We start from the raw sequence: 13,717 nt of genomic DNA, 5'->3' as shown, positions 1-13,717 counted from the left end.
CGGAGCACACGGTCATGGCTGCCTCCTGGAGGGACAGATGCTGCCAGATGTGGCATGCTAGTGAGCTGTGGCCAGTGGGCTCCTCAGCTGATCTTCCTCCTCTAAGGTGGTCCTGACTGGCCCAAGCTGGGTAATTTAGCAATTTGTACCTAGCCACAAGGGTCAGAGCACACTCTGGGGACACACATATCCCTATGAAAGGATGAGGTCGACACCAGCTGCATATCTGGATCTTATGACTGTGAATCTTCCAAGGCCACAGATCTTCTCTTAATATACATCTACTGACATTATTAGCAGTCAACTCAGAACTCCAAGTTACTAGAATCACTTTAGTATCTTCCAATACGAAATAACTGGGGTGGGGGGGAAAGAAACTTTTTAGTGGCATACTAAAAATACTCCTAGTACAGAATGATTAAAACTAAAAACCAGTACCAAACTTTGTCAGGAGCAATGGAAACTCTCATACCCTGCTGCTAAGACTATAAATTGGTGCAACCACTTTGGAAATTTTGGTATTTTCCATTAAAATTGAAGATATGCATATCCATCATCCAGCAGTTCCATTCCTAGGTATATGAACAACAGAAATAGATAAAGATCTGCATAGCATGAATTGTTCATAATGGTCTAATACTAGAGACAACTCAGTTGTCCATCAGCATTAAAATGGAAGGATATCCATACAATAGAACACTATACAGCAATGAAATTGACAAGCTACAGCTATAGGCAACAGCGTTGAATTTCACGAACATAATGCCAAGTGGAAGAGGCCAACACAAATACATCTGTATGATCTGTCTATTCAGAGTTCAAAAACAGGGAAGAGTGACTAATATATAGGAATGCAGACTTCAGTGGGTAAAGTATAAAGAAAAGCAAGGAGGGATTACCATCATAGTCAGGATAGTTGCCTCTAGACAGGCTTACCGCTAACATCTGTGGGGCTTATATGGAGAACTGCATACCATAGCCCTAAATATTTAAAAGTTGTAAATTAAACTAATAAGCTATTAAATAACAGATGTTCTATCCTCCTACCTTGACAAATGTATCTTCACTGCAACCTGAAAGACCAGGTTGGACCTGAGAATTCTTGGATGGCTTAAAGCTTCTTGCTGGAACGCGTGACACAAGAAGAGCCGGCCCCCAGACCCTCGGGCCATCCGCCTTCTCCTCCCAGCCCTGCTCCATCCCATACCTCAAGGGCCTTGTGCTCAAGTATGTGTACTCCCTAACTTTCATCCACAGCATCCTACAAATATCTGCCCCTGGGCCCCCCATCAGGAAGGTGGAACTGAGGACGAGCCCCGGGAAGACCTGGGAGTGGGCCTGGAATCATTTGGACAGGGAATTCCAGCGCCCCCGTGCTTGATGCCTTGTTCGGAAAGGGGGACATGGGTTCCAAGTGGACATGGCCTCTTGGCCTCACAGACGCCCCTGTCCCTTTGGAAAGGGGCACGGCTGGAGGAGAGCTGAAGCCCCGAAGCACAGGCCCAGCAGAGAGCCCCTGTGTGTGGCTTAGGGCAGTACCACTTTTTAAAAAAAAAAAAAAAAAAAATGTATTTTTTTATTTTTGGCTGTGTTGGGTCTTCGTTGCTACATGCAGGCTTTCTCTAGTTGCGGTGAGCAGGGGCTACTCTTCTTTGCGGTGCGCGGGCTTCTCATTGCGGTGGCTTCTCTTGTTGCAGAGCACAGGCTCTAGGTGCACGGACTTCAGTAGTTGTGGCTCACGGGCTCTAGAGCGCCGGCTCAGTAGTTGTGGCGCATGGGCTTAGTTATTCCGCGGCATGTGGAATCTTCCCGGACCAGGGCTCGAACCCGTGTCCCCTGCAGTGGCAGACATATTCTTTTTTTTTAACACACACACACACTGTATTTTATTTTATTTTTTAAGTTTTATTTATTTATTTTTGGCTGTGTTGGGTCTTCGTTTCTGTGCGAGGGCTTTCTCTAGTTGCGGCGAGCGGGGGCCACTCTTCATCGCGGTGTGCGGGCCTCTCACTGTCACGGCCTCTCTTGTTGCGGAGCGTGGGCTCCAGAAGCGCAGGCTCAGTAGTTGTGGCTCATAGGCCTAGTTGCTCCGCGGCACGTAGGATCTTCCCAGACCAGGGCTCCAACCCGTGTCCCCTGCATTAGCAGGCAGATTCTCAACCACTGCGCCACCACGGAAGCCCCCTGTATTTTATTTTTACAAGAGATAAATAAACTGACACCAAGCATGGTAAATGGATGGCCACAACAAAAGCAACAGTGATTGCAATTACCAAACACGAAACACACTCACACTATGTCATAATATTGACATTCAGTCCAGTAATCCTCAACTGTAACACCTCCTTTACTTTGCAGTGAAAATTGATTTATATATTTTTTGCCTTTGAGTCCTTGCGGGATTTTTTTTTTTATTCAAACAGAAAGTCACAAAAATTATAATCATCCTCATCAGTTCACTCAGTCCCATGTAATTAATTTTTTTTTCATCTTGATCTTTTGTTAGCACTTTTATGAATTCATCAGTTTTCCATTAGAGTTCTGAAGGGCAGCACCACTTTTAAAGGAAACAGAGGGCTGTATTAGGAAAGGCACTGGAAAACTTCTGGGGTCCAGGCAGTATTCTATAACTTGACCTAGGGGGGTTTACAGTTACAATAATTTATTAAGCTCTACATTTGTTTTATACAGCTTTCTGTACGTGTGTTATATTTCACAATAAAGAATTAATGAAATCTCTATATATTCTATTCCTGGTGCTGCAGTTTATGGGATCCCCACAGACAAATCAGCTCAGAGTGGTTGCACTTAAGCTCAGACACCTTGGGCCGTTAAAATGCCTCAAGGTGTGAAGACCTAAGGGGGAAGTGGACAGATGCTGGAAACACAATAACTCTCACGGCTGGTTCTCTCCACTGTCCAGACCGAGATCCTTGAGTGGCATGGACAGATTTAGGCAGAACGATGAGTCATGGGCCTGTGTCCTCCTGCCTAGCCACTGCAAGTGCCTCAGAGGGAAATTCCTTTTCCTCCCTCTTAAATAAGATTACAGATACTGTGTTTATCAAACCGAAATTATAGGAGGCTGTTCCTATCCTAGCAGAAGTGAAAGAAGACCAACTCCCAATTATCCTCTGTTTGGAAAGCAGTTCTAGGAAGACCTCTCTCCATCAAGGCAGCTGGATGGGTTAATTACACAGTTTGCTGAGCTTCTACTGTGTCCTAGACGCAACCCTTATTTTTCAGCTCCACATTTTAAAACATTCATTTAGTTTTTATTTTTTTCATTCTTGATAGGAAAAACATTTTCCTTTTACAAAGATTCAGATTTCTGATTCTCAAAAAGATTTCCAAGTGCCCCACATGGTTTAAGTATCAGGATTTTTCTAAGAATATATATTTCTTTTTTTTTTTTTTTCATTTTAACATCTTTATTGGAGTATAATTGCTTTACAATGGTATGTTACTTTCAGCTTCACAGCAAAATGAATCAGTTATATATATACATATGTTCCCATATCTCTTCCCTCTTGCATCTCCCTCCCTCCCACCCTCCCTATCCCACCCCTCCAGGCGGTCACAAAGCACCGAGCTGATCTCCCTGTGCTATGCGGCTGCTTCCCACTAGCTATCTACCTTACGTTTGGTAGTGTATATATGTCCATGCCTCTCTCTCACTTTGTCACAGTTTACTCTTCCCCCTCCCCATAGCCTCAAGTCCATTCTCTAGTAAGTCTGTGTCTTTATTCCTGTTTCACCCCTAGGTTTTTCATGACATTTTTTTCCCTTAAATTCCAAATATATGTGTTAGCATACGGTATTTGTCTCTCTCTTTCTGACTTACTTCACTCTGTATGACAGACTCTAGGTCTGTCCACCTCATTACAAATAGCTCAATTTCGTTTCTTTTTATAGCTGAGTAATATTGCATTGTATATATGTGCCACATCTTCTTTATCCATTCATCCGATGATGGACACTTAGGTTGTTTCCATCTCTGGGCTATTGTAAATAGAGCTGCAATGAACATTTTGGTACATGACTCTTTTTGAATTATGGTTTTCTCAGGGTATATGCCCAGTAGTGGGATTGCTGGGTCATATGGTAGTTTTATTTTTAGGTTTTTAAGGAACCTCCATTCTGTTCTCCATTGTGGCTGTATCAATTTACATTCCCACCAACAGTGTAAGAGGGTTCCCTTTTCTCCACACCCTCTCCAGCATTTATTGTTTCTAGATTTTTTGATGATGACCATTCTGACTGGTGTGAGATGATATCTCATTGTAGTTTTGATTTGCATTTCTCTAATGATTAGTGATGTTGAGCATTCTTTCAGGTGTTTGTTGGCAGTCTGTATATCTTCTTTGGAGAAATGTCTATTTAGGTCTTCTGCCCATTTTTGGATTGGGTTGTTTCTTTTTTTGTTATTAAGCTGCATGAGCTGCTTATAAATTTTGGAGATTAATCCTTTGTCAGTTGCTTCATTTGCAAATATTTTCTCCCAATCTGGGGGTTGTCTTTTTGGCTTGTTTATGGTTTCCTTTGCTGCACAAAAGCTTTTAAGTTTCATTAGGCCCCATTTGTTTATTTTTGTTTTTATTTCCATTTCTCTAGGAGGTGGGTCAAAAAAGGACCTTGCTGTGATTTATGTCATAGAGTGTCCTGCCTGTGTTTTCCTCTAAGAGTTTGATAGTTTCTGGCCTTAGATTTAGGTCTTTAATCCATTTTGAGCTTATTTTTGTGTATGGTGTTAGGGAGTGATCTAATCTCATACTTTTACATGTAGCTGTCCAGTTTTCCCAGGACCACTTATTGAAGAGGCTCTCCTTTCTCCACTGTACATTCCTGCCTCCTTTATCAAAGATAAGGTGACCATATGTGCGTGAGTTTATCCCTGGGCTTTCTATCTTGTTCCATTGATCTATATTTCTGTTTTTGTGCCAGTACCATACTGTCTTGATTACTGTAGCGTTGTAGTATAGTCTGAAGTCAGGAAGCCTGATTTCTCCAGCTCCGTTTTTCGTTCTCAAGATTGCTTTGGCTATTCGGGGTCTTTTGTGTTTCCATACAAATTGCAAAATTTTTTGTTCTAGTTCTGTGAAAAATGCCACTGGTAGTTTGATAGGGATTGCATTGAATCTGTAGATTGCTTTGGGTAGTAGAGTCATTTTCACAATGTTGATTCTTCCAATCCAGGAACATGGTATATCTCTCCATCTATTTGTATCATCTTTAATTTCTTTCATCAGTGTCTTATAATTTTCTGCATACAGGTCTTTTGTCTCCTTAGGTAGGTTTATTCCTAGATATTTTATTCTTTTTGTTGCAATGGTAAATGGGAGTGTTTTCTTGATTTCACTTTCAGATTTTTCATCCTTAGTGTATAGGAATGCCAGAGATTTCTGTGCATTAATTTTGTATCCTGCTACTTTACCAAATTCATTGATTAGCTCTAGTAGTTTTCTGGTAGCATCTTTAGGATTCTCTATGTATAGTATCATGTCATCTGCAAACAGTGACAGCTTTACTTCTTCTTTTCCGATTTGGATTCCTTTTATTTCTTTTTCTTCTCTGATTGCTGTGGCTAAAACTTCCAAAACTATGTTGAATAACAGTGGTGAGAGTGGGCAACCTTGTCTTGTTCCTGATCTTAGTGGAAGTGCTTTCAGTTTTTCACCATTGAGGACGATGTTGGCTGTGGGTTTGTCATATATGGCCTTTATTATGTTGAGGAAAGTTCCCTCTATGCCTACTTTCTGCAGGGTTTTTATCATAAATGGGTGTTGAATTTTGTCAAAAGCTTTCTCTGCATCTATTGAGATGATCATATGGTTTTTCTCCTTCAATTTGTTAATATGGTGTATCACATTGATTGATTTGCGTATATTGAAGAATCCTTGCATTCCTGGAATAAACCCCACTTGATCATGATGTATGATCCGTTTAATGTGCTGTTGGATTCTGTTTGCTAGTATTTTGTTGAGGATGTTTGCATCTAGGTTCATCAGTGATATTGGCCTGTAGTTTTCTTTCTTTGTGACATCCTTGTCTGGTTTTGGTATCAGGGTGATGGTGGCCTCGTAGAATGAGTTGGGGAGTGTTCCTCCCTCTGCTATATTTTGGAAGAGTTTGAGAAGGATAGATGGTAGCTCTTCTCTAAATGTTTGATAGAATTCGCCTGTGAAGCCATCTGGTCCTGGGCTTTTGTTTGTTGGAAGATTTTTAATCACAGTTTCAATTTCAGTGCTTGTGATTGGTCTGTTCATATTTTCTATTTCTTCCTGATTCAGTCTTGGCAGGTTGTGCATTTCTAAGAATTTGTCCATTTCTTCCAGGTTGTCCATTTTATTGGCATAGAGTTGCTTGTAGTAATCTCTCATGATCTTTTGTATTTCTGCAGTGTCAGTTGTTACTTCTCCTTTTTCATTTCTAATTCTATTGATTTGAGTCTTCTCCCTTTTTTTCTTGATGAGTCTGGCTAATGGTTTATCAATTTTGTTTATCCTTTCAAAGAACCAGCTTTTAGTTTTATTGATCTTTGCTATTGTTTCCTTCATTTCTTTTTCATTTATTTCTGATCTGATTTTTATGATTTCTTTCCTTCTGCTAACTTTGGGGTTTTTTTTGTTCTTCTTTCTCTAATTGCTTTAGGTGCAAGGTTAGCTTGTTTATTCATGATGTTTCCTGTTTCTTAAGGTAGGATTGTATTGGTATCAACTTCCCTCTTAGAACTGCTTTTGCTGCATCCCATAGATTTTGAGTTGTCGTGTCTCCATTGTCATTTGTTTCTAGGTATTTTTTGATTTCCTCTTTGATTTCTTCAGTGATCACTTCGTTATTAAGTAGTATATTGTTTAGCCTCCATGTGTTTGTATTTTTTACAGATCTTTTCCTGTAATTGATATCTAGTCTCATAGCATTGTGGTTGGAAAAGATACTTGATACAGTTTCAATTTTCTTAAATTTACCAAGGCTTGATTTGCGACCCAAGATATGATCTATCCTGGAGAATGTTCCATGAGCACTTGAGAAAAATGTGTATTCTGTTGTTTTTGCATGGAATGTCCTAAAAATATCAATTAAGTCCATCTTGTTTAATGTATCATTTAAAGCTTGTATTTCCTTATTTATTTTCATTTTGGATGATCTGTCCATTGGTGAAAGTGGGGTGTTCAAGTCCCCTACTATGAATGTGTTACTGTCGATTTCCCCTTTTATGGCTGTTAGTATTTGCCTTATATATTGAGGTGCTCCTATGTTGGGTGCATAAATATTTACAATTGTTATATCTTCTTCTTGGATCGATCTCTTGATCATTATGTAGTGTCCTTCTTTGTCTCTTCTAATAGTCTTTATTTTAAAGTCTATTTTGTCTGATATGAGAATTGCTACTCCAGCTTTCTTTTGGTTTCCATTTGCATGGAATCCCTTTTTCCAACCCCTTACTTTCAGTCTGTATGTGTCTCTAGGTCTGAAGTGGGTCTCTTGTAGACAGCATATATATGGGTCTTGTTTTTGTATCCATTCAGCCAATCTGTGTCTTTTGGTGGGAGCATTTAGTCCATTTACATTTAAGGTAATTATCGATATGTATGTTCCCATTTTCTTAATTGTTTGGGGTTCGTTATTGTAGGTCTTTTCCTTCTCTTGTGTTTCTTGCCTAGAGAAGTTCCTTTAGCAGTTGTTGTAGAGCTGGTTTGGTGGTGCTGAACTCTCTCAGCTTTTGCTTGTCTGTAAAGGTTTTAATTTCTCCATCAAATCTGAATGAGATCCCTGCTGGGTAGAGTAATCTTGGTTGCAGGTTTTTCTCCTTCATCACTTTCAATATGTCCTGCCACTCCCTTCTGGCTTGCAGAGTTTCTGCTGAGAGATCAGCTGTTAACCTTATGGGGATTCCCTTGTGTGTTATTTGTTGTTTTTCCCTTGCTGCTTTTAATATGCTTTCTTTGTATTTAATTTTTGACAGTTTGATTAATATGTGTCTTGGCGTATTTCTCCTTCGATTTATCCTGTATGGGACTCTCTGTGCTTCCTGGACTTGATTAACTATTTCCTTTCCCATATTAGGGAAGTTTTCAACTATAATCTCTTCAAATATTTTCTCAGTCCCTTTCTTTTTCTCTTCTTCTTCTGGAACCCCTATAATTCGAATGTTGGTGCGTTTAATGTTGTCCCAGAGGTCTCTGAGACTGTCCTCAGTTCTTTTCATTCTTTTTTCTTTATTCTGCTCTGCAGTAGTTATTTCCACTATTTTATCTTCCAGGTCACTTATCCGTTCTTCTGCCTCAGTTATTCTGCTATTGATCCCATCTAGAGTATTTTTCATTGCATTTATTGTGTTGTTCATCATTGTTTGTTTCATCTTTAGTTCTTCTAGGTCCTTGTTAAATGTTTCTTGCATTTTGTCTATTCTATTTCCAAGATTTTGGATCATCTTTACTATCATTATTCTGAATTCTTTTTCAGGTAGGCTGCCTATTTTCTCTTCATTTGTTAGGTCTGGTGGGTTTTTATCTTGCTCCTTCGTCTGTTGTGTGTTTTTCTGTCTTTTCATTTTGCTTATCTTACTGTGTTTGGGGTCTCCTTTTTGCAGGCTGCAGGTTTGTAGTTCCCGTTGTTTTTTGTGTCTGTCCCCAGTGGCTAAGGTTGGTTCAGTGGGTTGTGTAGGCTTCCTGGTGGAGGGGACTAGTGCCTGTGTTCTGGTGGATGAGGCTGGATCTTGTCTTTCTGGTGGGCAGGTCCACGTCTGGTGGTGTGTTTTGGGGTGTCTGTAGACTTATTATGATTTTGGGCAGCCTCTCTGCTAATGGGTGGGGTTGTGTTCCTGTCTTGCTAGTTGTTTGGCATAGGATGTCCAGCACTGTATCTTGCTGGTTGTTGAGTGAAGCTGGGTGCTGGCCTTGAGATGGAGATCTCTGGGAGATTTTCGCCGTTTGATATTATGTGCAGCTGGGAGGCCTCTTGTGGACCAGTGTCCTGAAGTTGGCTCTCCCACCTCAGAGGCACAGCACTAACTCCTGGCTGCAGCACCAAGAGCCTTTCATCCACACGGCTCCTTAATTTGGGATGATTGGTTGTCTATTCACGTATTCCACAGATGCAGGTACATCAAGTTGATTGTGGCGCTTTAATCCGCTGCTTCTGAGGCTGCTGGGAGAGATTTCCCTTTCTCTTCTTTGTTCTCACAGCTCCCAGGGGCTCCGCTTTGGATTTGGCCCCGCCTGTGTGTGTAGGTCGCCGGAGGGCGTCTGTTCTTCGCTCAGACAGGACAGGGTTAAAGGAGCCGCTGGTTCGGAGGCTCTGGCTCACTCAGGCCGGGGGGAGGGAGGGGCACGGCGTGCGGGGCGGGCCTGCGGCGGCAGAGGCCAGCGTGACGTTGCAGAGGCCGGCGTGACGTTGCGCCAGCCTGAGACGCGCTGTGCGTTCTCCCGGGGAAGTGGTCCCTGGATCCCGGGAGCTTGGCAGTGGCGGGCTGCACAGGCCCCCCGGAAGGGGGTTGTGGATAGTGACCTGTGGTCGCACACAGGCTTCTTGGTGGCAGTGCAGCAGCCTTAGCGTCTCATGTCTGTCTCTGGGCTCCGCACTTTTAGCCGCGGCTCGCGCCCGTCTCTGGAGCTCCTTCCTTTAAGCGGTGCTCTCAATCCCCTCTCCTCGCCACCAGGAAACAAAGAGGGAAGAAAAAGTCTCTTGCCTCTTCGGCAGCTCCAGACTTTTCCCCGGACTCCCTCCCGGCCAGCCATGGCGCACTAACCCCGCAGGCTGTGTTCACGCCGCCAGTCCTCTCCCGGCGCTCCTACCGAAGCCAGAGCCTCAGCTCGCAGCCCCGCCCGCCCCGGCGGGTGAGCACACAAGCCTCTCCGGCAGGTGAGTGCCGGCCCTGATCCTCTGTGCGGGAATCTCCCCGCTTTGCCCTCTGCACCCCTGTTGCTGTGCTCTCCTCCACGGCTCCGAATCTCCCCAATTCCGCCACCCGCTGTCTCCGCCGGAGAAGGGGCTTCCTAGTGTGTGGACACTTTTCCTCCTTCACAGCTCCCTTCCGCTGGTGCAGGACCCGTCCTTATCCTTTTGTCTCTGTTTATTTTTTTCTTTTGCCCTAACCAGTTACGTGGGGGGTTTCTTGCCTTTTGGGAGGTCTGAGGTCTTTTGCCAGCGTTCAGTAGGTGTTCTGTAGGAGTTGTTCCATGTGTAGATGTATTTCTGGTGTATCTGTGGGGAGAAGGTGATCTCCGCGTCTTACTCTTCCGTCATCTTCCCGGAAGTCCTCTAAGAATATATATTTCAACTACGGTCCATAAAGATACACACCTCATCCCAAAACTGAACCTTATGGCTGAGAGATGATGAAGGGGAAGTGAAAAACTGGCCAGTACTAACCAACCAAAAGCCCAGGCAATATTTTTTCCCAATCTAATTTCTGAGCTTTGCATCTAAGCTGTTTAAAGGCCACATTGCCAAAGTGCCAGTTTTCCTCATTTTTGGGAAACAAGAAACACGTATGGCTCCAGGGACCTTCACAAACTGCTGCTGAGAAGTGGAGCCAGGCACATTTGGTGGCTTCAAGATTATCAAAGTGGCAACATATTAGATGAGTTTAAAGGAGGATGATGAGGCAGTGGGGTGGAGGGGTAGGAAAACAGGTTAAATCAATAGGAGGACTAACGTTGTAGATTACAGACAGTGAAAGATCACTCATTTCTACCATTTTGCCCCAGTAAGAAACACCTGACAGACATCTACCCATCACTTAAGACTCCACCCAAAGTTTACCTTCTCCCTCCTTCGAGCCTTCACCAGACCCACTTAGTATTCTGCAAGAGTTGCTGTAACGTTTTACAGGACTGTACTGTTTGGTTTGCCTTCCTAGACTGTGGGCTCCTTGAGGACGGGACCATACTTTATGCATCTTCAAAGTTCCAGCTAATGCATAGTATGAGCTCCACAAATGTTATCCTTGGCTGCATGAATAACTGATGGCTTCCATTAATATAGATTTGGCTTTTCCAGCTGCTATGATGCCACCCTTAAGTGATGAAAAGCATCTCAGCCTCTGCCAGTTTATCCACTGTTTTTTGTTTGTTTGTTTTGTTTACAGGCTGCGTTGGGTCTTCATTGCTGCGCGTGGGCTTTCTCTAGTTGCGGCGAGCGGAGGCTGCTCTGTGGTGCGTGGGCTTCTCATTGCGGTGGCTTCTCTTGTTGGGGAGCATGGGTTCTAGGCGCACGGACTTCAGTAGTTGTGGCTCGCGGGCTCTAGAGCGCAGGCTCAGTAGTTGTGGCTCACGGGCTTAGTTGCTCTGCGACATGTGGGATCTCCCTGGACTAGGGTTCAAACTCATGTCCCCTGCATTGGCAGGCGGATTCTTAACCACTACACCACCAGGGAAGTCCCTACCCACTGTTTTTAACTTCTCTTTTCAGGCTCAGGAAGCTGTGGATTCCTTAATGTCATACACTGGCCTGAGAACATCGTGTATTCCTTAAACAGAGTTATGAGAAAGAAGAACCTGGTCAGCCGACTCAAACACTGGAATTGTCCTTTTCAAGACCCAGAGCTCCAACATTCCTTGGCGTAACAGACAGAAGCACCTGGGAAAATGTGGGCAAGGGTGAGTAGTGATGAAAACACCAGGCATTCCGTGTGCGTCTCTTTCGTCCAACTCAACTCAGACAAATTCCTTTGAAACAGTAATACAAGTGGCATTCCTTTCCCACCCAGGACTGCAACTAACACTCGAAATTGAAAGGTTGATTTTAGGCCACCAGATTTTGCTCTGTTAGGTGAATCTTTTTACATGGGGATGCTGATGCCCACGGGAAATCCTCTTCCATTCAGAAATCTCAGGGGAAGCAGTCTTGTGGGATAGAGGTAGAATGTTCCAGCTAGTGTAACTAGTGCCCAGGTCTGGAGGTTACAGTTCTGAACTTCCAACGCTGATCACCTAGGTTACCGATTAGCCAGTTCTCTGGTGCCTCCTTTCTCTGTCTGCCAGTCATCTCTGAACCATTCCTTTTCCGCTCAGCCATTCCCCAAGAAAACCACCTTGGCCTGGGGTGGAGGTTAGGGTTAATTTAAAAGAGTCAACTCTCCTATCGGACCAAGGTTTCCTAAAGGTTTCATGGAAGCTAAGTAGGAGAAGTGATGTGTAATTGCACCTATTAATTGCCTTCTATTGGAGACGGGCGGCGGGGCCTCGCGCGGTGACCTTGGGAGCAGAACTGGCTTTAGCCTCTCTCCTATGTGAGTGTGAGCCACTTACTGGAAGCTTTTGAATCTGTTTTCAAATTTATAAAATGGTGATAGAAGGATTGTCTTGAGGATGAAATGAGAAAGTGCACATAAAGTAACTTGTGCTCGACAGAAAGAAAGTTAATTCCCTTATGTGTTGAGATCAGTAATCCGTTGTGTGTGTCACGTGGAGAACTAACCACCAACATAAATCAGAAAGCACCAGGCAGCCCCGTCAATCCAAACAGGGCCCTATTTCATTTACAGAGAAAGGCTGTAAGTTACGCAAAATGACAGATGTTTTCTTAAGACATTTTGGTAAGTAATAAAAGGATTTTCCTGGAAGCCTTTAAAAACCAGTAAGATTGTCATATCACTGTAGTGTTTTAAAGTAATGATCCCTTAAAAATTCCTCCTAGTCTTAGGATTCTATGACAAAAATCTGTCACAGAATCGGACATTTTGAGGCTTCAACCAAACCAAAGTATGAATTCAAACTGGAGCAGATTACGTTTATTTGTGATTCCTCAAGTCATTCAGTGTGAATATTAACTTCTTTTTTTTTAACATCTTTATTGGAGTATAATTGCTTTACAATGGTTTGTTAGTTTCCGCTTTATAACGAAGTGAATCAGTTATACATATACATATGTTCCCATATCTCTTCCCTCTTGCGTCTCCCTCCCTCCCACCCTCCCTATCCCACCCCTCTAGGTGGTCACAAACCACCGAGCTGATCTCCCTGTGCTATGCGGCTGCTTCCCACTAGCTATCTACCTTACGTTTGGTAGTGTATATATGTCCATGCCTCTCTCTCGCTTTGTCACAGCTTACCCTTCCCCCTCCCCATATCATCAAGTCCGTTCTCTAGTAGGTCTGTGTCTTTATTCCTGTCTTACCCCTAGGTTCTTCATGTCTTTTTTTTTTCTTAAATTCCATATATATGTGTTAGCATACAGTATTTGTCTTTCTCTTTCTGACTTACTTCACTCTGTATGACAGACTCTAGGTCCATCCACCTCACTACAAATAACTCAGTTTCGTTTCTTTTTATGGCTGAGTAATATTCCATTGTATATATGTGCCACATCTTCTTTATCCATTCATCTGTTGATGGACACTTAGGTTGCTTCCATGTCCTGGCTGTTGTAAATAGAGCTGCAGTGAACATTGTGGTACATGACTCTTTTTGAATTATGGTTTTCTCAGGGTATATGCCCAGTAGTGGGATTGCTGGGTCGTATGGTAGTTCTATTTTTAGTTTTTTAAGGAACCTCCATACTGTTCTCCATAGTGGCTGTACCAATTCACATTCTCACCAGCAGTGCAAGAGTGTTCCCTTTTCTCCACACCCTCTCCAGCATTTATTGTTTGTAGATTTTTTGGTGATGGCCATTCTGACTGGTGTGAGATGATATCTCATTGTAGTTTTGATTTGCATTTCTCTAATGATTAGTGATGTTGAGCATTCTTTCATGTGTTTGTTGGCAGTCT

At 43.0% G+C, this 13,717-nt stretch overlaps 1 long non-coding RNA gene across 1 annotated transcript in view; it reads left to right on the top strand.

Moving 5' to 3' along the window:
• LOC137232961 (uncharacterized) overlaps nucleotides 1-11,746 on the top strand; it is a 183,562-nt gene extending 171,816 nt beyond the window's left edge. The window contains exon 7 of the long non-coding RNA XR_010947251.1: nucleotides 11,416-11,746. This is a non-coding gene — a long non-coding RNA (uncharacterized lncRNA). The remainder of the gene's footprint in view (nucleotides 1-11,415) is intronic.
• The last annotated feature ends 1,971 nt before the right edge of the window (nucleotides 11,747-13,717 follow it).

Source organism: Pseudorca crassidens, chromosome 10 (assembly GCF_039906515.1).
Source record: "Pseudorca crassidens isolate mPseCra1 chromosome 10, mPseCra1.hap1, whole genome shotgun sequence".
NCBI lineage: Eukaryota > Metazoa > Chordata > Mammalia > Artiodactyla > Delphinidae > Pseudorca > Pseudorca crassidens.
Note: the sequence above shows the minus strand (reverse complement) of the source record. Positions and strands in the feature narration are given on the sequence as shown.